Genomic DNA, 7,610 nt, shown 5'->3' with positions numbered 1-7,610 from the left:
CTTTTTTTATGACTGAAGGTGAGTATCACTGATACCAATACTACTGATGTCCCTAGAAAATTTTTATTTTTTTCCTACTATAGCCATACAGTATAATTGAGAACTATCAATTTTAACATTAGACTTTAAAAAAGTTCAACAAATTGGCCCACTTTCTAGTATATAAAATTATACTTTTAAATATACTTTAAGTATAACAGTAGTAAACGTTGAGTACACAACTAGTTCACATCTACGTTTTAGTATGTACTGCAACTATACTAAAAGTGAACTTATAGGTATACTGATAATTTACTAATTAAATACTTGTAGCATTTTTAGTACACTTAGTATAGTCTCAGTAAACTACTAGTTTAGTAGTTTCATACTGCAAGTATACTCGTAAGTTTTCTCTAAGTGAACTTTGCATAATACTTTAAGTATACTACTATGTCCCTATTTAAGTATTAATCTGTATATATTTTTTTATCTGCATATCTGAACATACAAAACATTAAAACAAAGAACAGGGTATCTGCTTGTAAACAAAACATTTTATTCTAGCTTGATGCATTCTTTTTTATAAACACTTGAATGTGGGTATGTTTCATAAAATAAATAAATAAATAAACAACATTTTGAACAAAAAGATGAAAAAAGACTATGAATTAGATTCAGAATGATAATCAGAACGTAGATGGAGTCGATCAACACCCCAAAGCTTGACAGTCATTTTTACCTCTTCATGGGTCGACATTTTATTCTATAACGTTACACAGTTTTGATGCTGTTTTATGTCTGATGATCATGTTAGATTACTTGTGGAAGCATCTGTTATTTCGGTTTCTTCTTTACTTTTGGTTAAGGTTTTGGAAATTCTGTACAGAAGATGTGTAATGTGTGTGTGTGTGTATATATATATATATATATATCCCCAGGCCCAGAGTAGCTTTTTGTTCATGAGCTTATTGACAGACCTTAGCCAAAGATAATATCTGTCACAGTTATATCAAAACTAACCTTATAGCTAATACTGTAATAGGAAAATTCATAAGACAGGTCCAAACAAACAGACAGACAAACACAAATACACAGAGACACTCATAGGTAGACAGACCCACAGACAGAGGCAATAAATATGGAACAAGTCTGGTCACGCTAAGTCTTCGGGTAGTGAGGGAGGCAGTGTTAGTGCAAACGTGTGCTTTAGGGAGCTCTTTATGGGTTTTGTGTGCAAAGCCTCCTGGGCTTGGCCTCTTCCAGGCAAATGTGCAGGTTCACAGTGTCACACTAGAGCAATGGAGTGTCTCTGTGTCTGTGCTTGCCACATTCTGTGAAATAAAACAGGCCAGCATTCAACATCACAGCAGCAGTCAGGCAAGGATTTCCCACAAGCTTGCTCCCTCTCTTTCTTTTTTCAAAGACACCGAATTCCATTGAGAGGGCAGCTGAGTCTTTTCCCTGCATTCCAAACTGCCCATTAAATGGCCTCATGGGTAGTATCAACGCCCACAAGCTATCCACCTTCCTTCTCTCCTTCCCTCTACCAGTCTTTTAACACTGTTCCTGCCTCTTCTCTACACACACACAGAAAGAGATGTACTTTCCCTATTTCTCTGTCTGCAAGTAATCTGTTCTGGCGGGCAAAGTCGGACTTGCAGCCCACAGGGACAGAGTCTCCAGTGGTCAAAAATGGGGCAGAGAGAAGCAAGTTTACAGGGCTTTGCAGGGTTTACAGGGTTTAGTGCTTGATCTTTGCTGAAGACACATGACCTATTATCTGACTCCATCTAGGACCTCTCAGCCTAGTTGAGTTAAGCAACCCATAATTCAGTGCTCTGGGAAAGCACCCGCCATACACTTTCACTGCTGAGTAACATCACTTAATGCTTAATCTTAATCTTAAGGAGTTCAGTTCATAACTGCAGCTGTAGGGGTCAATAAGGTCACCAATAATGTAATTTAAAGGGACAGTGACAATAATGTCATTATTTGCTCACATTCATGTCATTTCAAACTCGTGTGACTTTCTTTCAGTGGACCATGAGAGATATTTCTTAAAGACTGAGGGGGAAAAAACTCCATAAAAGTAGTCCATACATCATGTGCACCACATTCAAAGTTTTCTAAAGCTTTGATATCCCTAAAAATCTTGACAATGTACCCTATTTTTTCCCTACATGGGTTTTGACAAAATTACTTTGTAAACTAAACACAAATATTTTGTATATGTAATTCTTTGTGTGACAAACAATTTAATAATTTAAAGAACCTTATTCCACTACAAAGAACCATAAGTGCAATGGAGAGTGGATATTAAATGTTCTTTATGGAATCACAGATGCCAATATAGAACCTTTTTTAAAGAGTAAACATACAGCATTGATTATGCAGCCATCCCCAACCAAAGCATAAGCTTCACTTATCATCACAAAATACCAACATCCCCTTCTAAATTCCAACATAACTGAAAATTCAAAACAAATTTACTCCTTTGATCATTTGGCACAAAAACACATAAACACTTAATTTCCATATTTACTCTCCTCATTCAGTCCCATGCAAAGCAAGCTGGAAACAAGAATTACCCTGGCCAGTTTAAGTTAGTGCCAACAATATGAACTACAGTGCACATAATTAAATTAAACAGACATAATTGTGTTGCTTTAGTGTATTATAAGAAATTCAATTAATAATTAATCATTTAATAAAACATTTTTTGAGTGGTATACTTTTTGTGGTGCTTTTGCATATTTTCTCCTTTTGTGTTTCACATCAGAAATAAACTCATACTAATTTGCTATGGCATGAAAATGTCTAAAGAATTGTCATTTTTCGAAAAACTATCCCTATATGTGCAGAGAAAAGTAAGACAAGCAGATCAGATGCTGATATTTAAAGATTTTTCAGATTTCTGTATGAAAGCACTTTATAAACTCAAAACTCCCTTTTTGAAAACTTTTTTGGTGTGCGAGAACAGTTGTGAATCAGGTCATTAAACTCAAACTGTTTGGAGGAGTTTATCAGCTTGCTGGTGCTGTTGAGAGCTGCTCTAGCTGCTTCAAAATCTTTCTGAAACTGGCACCAACGTCTCGTATTGCTGGAGCTAAAGTTAGCGTTTGGCCCAGCATGCTGTGCTGCAGCTAGGAAAAAAAAATGAAACTGTGTGGATTAAAGATTGTATTCCATATATCACCATGGAATAAACTTCACAAACAGTCAGAACAGAGAGCATTCAAGGTTCCTTGGTCCATGAAAATGACAGCATCAGTTATAAGTCTTTAATCCTATACTGCATAGCCGGTGATCTTATTGAAGGAATAATAGCACTTATACAGTTAAAGCAGGATTAATAGGCCTGCTCCCATAAAACCACAATATTAACATAAAGGGATTTAAGTATCATCCTGTTACTGTCCTCAGACACACGCACACACACATGGATTTGAAAGAGGATACTGTGTAATGAGTATGAGTTATGAGAACAGTCCTCACAAAAACTAGTGGTTTTTGGATATTTTAATAAAAAAATCTTACATATTGTGCCTTTAAATACAATGCCTATTTCACTCATGTAATATAACATTTAATTTACTTTACTTTTTTTTACATTAATGTAATTTTACAAGCTTATAATAAGTCAAAAGCTCATTTTAAACTTCTCAGTCTGCATCAAGGCTTTTTCTTCCCTCATTTTCACTAGAGCCTGATTTCTTTTAGGCATTTACAATGGCTATAGCTCAATAGTGACACAAGTGCCACCCCACACCAGTCACTATCCTCATGAACAGAGGGTTACCCTAATTGAGATGTACTTTTTTTCACAGGCCCAACACTGTTCCTAATGGCTCTGCAAACAATCAGCGGCAGTAGGTGATTGATTCACACTTAGTATCAGTAACATGTCTGATAATCTCTCTCTCCTTCCATCTCTCTTCATTTACTCCATCTCTTTTCTTTATTATTATTTTCTCACCCAGTGCCACATTTAATTTTCTTGCCACTGTTGTTCTCCCTGTTCCTGAAAAAAATGTCATTGTACAAAGGTTTCTTTTTTTAAAGCTCAGAAAATTTAAAGGTCTCATTTAAGTAGATGCAATTATGTATGTTCCTGGTTAACACACAAGACATTCTCAACAGAGCGATGACTCGAAGAGGCAGTATGGAAACAGAGGCTAAGAATTGCGCGCCATACTGCTTTTTTATTCTTTTTCTGTTCAAAGGTCATTTACCACCTAATTGGTGGTTGTGCAATTATTATTATTTTTTTATTTTTTTTCCGTTTAATCTTTAATCCTTGATAATGAGAATTATATTGTTTGTTTGATGCTAATTATATAAGTCACATGAGATATGTATTTTAACTTTATTGTAATAATATATAATATTGGGCGCAATCTGTCACGCCCACTGGAGTCTTGTCAGTAGGTCACGGTCAAGCATGCGCTAATAGCTCTGAAGTAAGCTAACCCTGAAACATAACCTACTCCGGAGCAGGTTATGTTCAGAGAATAAGTTGCTATGGCTACTTACATACCCTGAAAGTTACCTCTGTTTTTTGATCCGAAAGCTGAGTTTATCTGCTTACCCTTAAATATACCTGGGTATGTCACATAACCTGCTTTCTGGAATACCCCCCTCTTGTCAGACTGTTGAGTATGAAGCTATACATTGAATTTGGATATTATAGATCAGATAATTTGGTCTTTGAATTTGAGAAGAAATTTTGAGTTCATATTGAAATCTTTGATTGCAATCTTTGGTTTGTTTTCTACACTATAAAACAGTTGACCTAACTATAACCTAAAAAATAAGGAAACCTATCGCAGTCAACTTGCATCTAATGAATAAGAGGCTATTGAATTTTAAATTATCTGTCAGACCAACTAAATATGATTTAGCATTTAGCAGTGCTAATCCTCTTTAGCAATCCTCTTTCTTTTATGTTTCATTTTCATAATATGGGCAGTATCCACCTCTTAAAACTAATGGCATACATTTGTTGATAGATAAATGTATTATTTCAAGAAGTTACAATGAGATGCACATATACCTCAACATACGATTGTCAAACATAGTGAAGATCAGCAAATGTTAATTCAATAAAAATATGAACTCTTATCCATATGACAGCAGCAGCATAAATTAAGCCAGTAAAATGTAAAACAATGATACAATTTTAATAATAATTACCAAAACGCAGCAATGCATGCTGCAATGCATGCAATGCATACAATTTTTAAACTTAAAATTGTTTGTTCAGATGACTCAGTTTCGAAAGTTGGTAGAACATCTGGACATGTTATGAACAAATACTTGAGTATCTAAGTAAGGTAAACAACACTTTTGCTAGCGGTATTCTTGTTCAGTTCAAAATAATAAACTGACTCCTATTAAAGATTCTTTGTTCAAGCTACTTTTTTATTTATTTATTTTTTTTATTTACATTTGTTAGAAGAACATTTCGCAAGTTAAAATTTTTACAGTGTAGAAGAATTAGAATTAGAAATTGCAGGTAAAGCAAATGTTCCTTCTGTTTAACCTTACTGGAGAAACAACTAAGATATTTCAGTACTCTTTTCTTCCCCTTCCTATGGAAAAATAAAGATGGACGGATCTCTAAAAGTTTCATTTAGGTTTGAGTTCATGTTGAAATCTTAGATTTTGATTGCAAGCTTTGGTATCTTTGCTTATATGAGCAGAGTTTGAGACATTTTTGAGATCTTGTATATAATGCTACAAAAGAAACATTTAAGGGCCCTTTTGTTAGGAAAAGATAAATCTGAAAAGCGGATTTTAACATAAGAAAAAGTCACCATTAGATCTCAGTTTAATATCACGGAAGAAATAACTGAGATATTAAAGTACTTATTTGTGGTTTCTCCTTCCTAGGGGACAATTAAAGGGGATGGATCTCTAGCAATTTCATTCCTCGTAAACGGATTTCCGTTTGAGCCACATTACGGAGTTCAAAAGTTTCCTGGAGACTTTTAGATGAAGGTGAGTGCTATTGCACTCTGGGCTCAGTGAGGCTCTGATGTTGAGATTACACATGTCAGGAGGCAGATGAGAAGGATTTCCATGGCCCTGACCATCAACCCTTCTCTTTTATTTTCTCAGCATTCTTTTATTCCTTTTGCATTTTTGGCTCCACCATTGCTCCACAGATTCACCGGTCTATTCACCCTGACACAAAAACAGCAAGCTCGTTCTCTGCGGACTGGGGGGAAAGCACGCTCCAGCAGAAAAAAAAGCGGGGAAAGAGAAGAGGGAGAGGAAAAATGATTGTGCCCCCCCCCATCTCTCTCTCTCTCTCTCTCTCTCTCTGTAGTGTTTGAATTTCTTAACATCTTTTCAAAATCGCTTAAATGCCTGGAGGCGAGAGGAAGAAACAAGCTAATGGTGGATGGGGAGCACTGAACAAATTTCAGAGCCCTTTCCTGCTTGCGTTTGAGGTTTGAAAGTGAGTGCCCTGCCTTTCAAGTTTCAAAGTCCTCCTTTCTCCCGTGGTGTCACTGACGGATTTGAAAAGAAGGTAATTGTGCTCACTGCCGCCCTGATCAGAGGCACACGGCCCAGGCTCTAGTATTTCACCAGCTCTCAGTACCACAGGAATAAACTCAGCAGTTCAGCTTCAACTTTCTATTCCTGGCTCTCTCTCTCTCCTGTTCTTTGTGTCTCTTGATCTCTGTCTCTCACGTTTATCCACTCACTTTCCCTGAGTCTTGATCTCTGCTTCTCTCTCTACCCACTGGATCTCCCTCTTTCGTCCCCAATGTACAGTACATGGTTTTCCTCCGACAATCTTTCTTCCCTAATTCCCCCGCCTCTTTCTTGCTCACATCTTTTCCACACTGTTTCTTACATTTTAAGGCAAGAATTGTAAAGTCTGCTAGAAACCTTCGAAAAACATAACACTTTTTTTTTTTTAATTGTATAGATGTTGTATAGGAAATTGTAGATTACCTTTTTTCTACTCAAAACTCGAGTAGTTAGAGGTGAGGTGTATACTGTCTGGATGTTAAAATACACTGTGGCACACTTTCAAAATATTGATCTTTTTGTTTAAGAAACACAACCAGCCCAACTTAGCTCAGCCATTAGTAAAATAAATAGATATTAATTAACAAATTTTTTTTCTTAGTTTTTTCCATTTGGCCTAGAAATTACACACTTCACCTTAAATGTACTGTTAAGCCCCATGATTAATTTTAGTAAATTAGTTTATTCTGTCAGGGTTATGTCACTTTGGACTAGTTTATTCGTAGTTTTGTGACAGAACCCTGACACTCCTGCCATGTTTTCATGTGAGCGCGCAGCCTCAAGTGTGCTCGAGCCGTGCGCTCTTTTGTCTGTGTGCCTTGTTTCTTGTTGGAGCGTGGTGTTTGGATCCCGGCACTCATGTCTTGTTCTAGTTTCGGTTTCGTGTCGGGGTTCAGACATTCGCTCTCCATGTCTTGCTGTAGAGCGTGCGGTCTCGAGATCGCTCGGGCCGTGCATGCACTCTTCTGTCCGTGTATGTTGTGTCTTGTCTAGCACGCAGTTCGTGTTTGGCCGCATGCCACTAGCATAGCCAGAAAAGAGACTCTAGGTGTGCATCAGAAAAACTGGGTGTGCCACGTTTCTTGTCA

The 7,610-nt window shown here is 36.7% G+C and overlaps 1 protein-coding gene across 2 annotated transcripts in view; it reads right to left on the bottom strand.

Annotated features, from left to right (window-relative positions):
• The window catches only part of LOC107749627 (transcriptional activator GLI3-like), a 230,462-nt gene that overhangs the window by 140,637 nt on the left and 82,215 nt on the right, over window positions 1-7,610 (bottom strand). The window lies entirely within an intron of this gene.

This window comes from Sinocyclocheilus rhinocerous, unplaced genomic scaffold, assembly GCF_001515625.1.
Source record: "Sinocyclocheilus rhinocerous isolate Xijiao unplaced genomic scaffold, SAMN03320098_v1.1 scaffold1423, whole genome shotgun sequence".
Taxonomy (NCBI): Eukaryota; Metazoa; Chordata; class Actinopteri; order Cypriniformes; family Cyprinidae; genus Sinocyclocheilus; species Sinocyclocheilus rhinocerous.
Note: the sequence above shows the minus strand (reverse complement) of the source record. Positions and strands in the feature narration are given on the sequence as shown.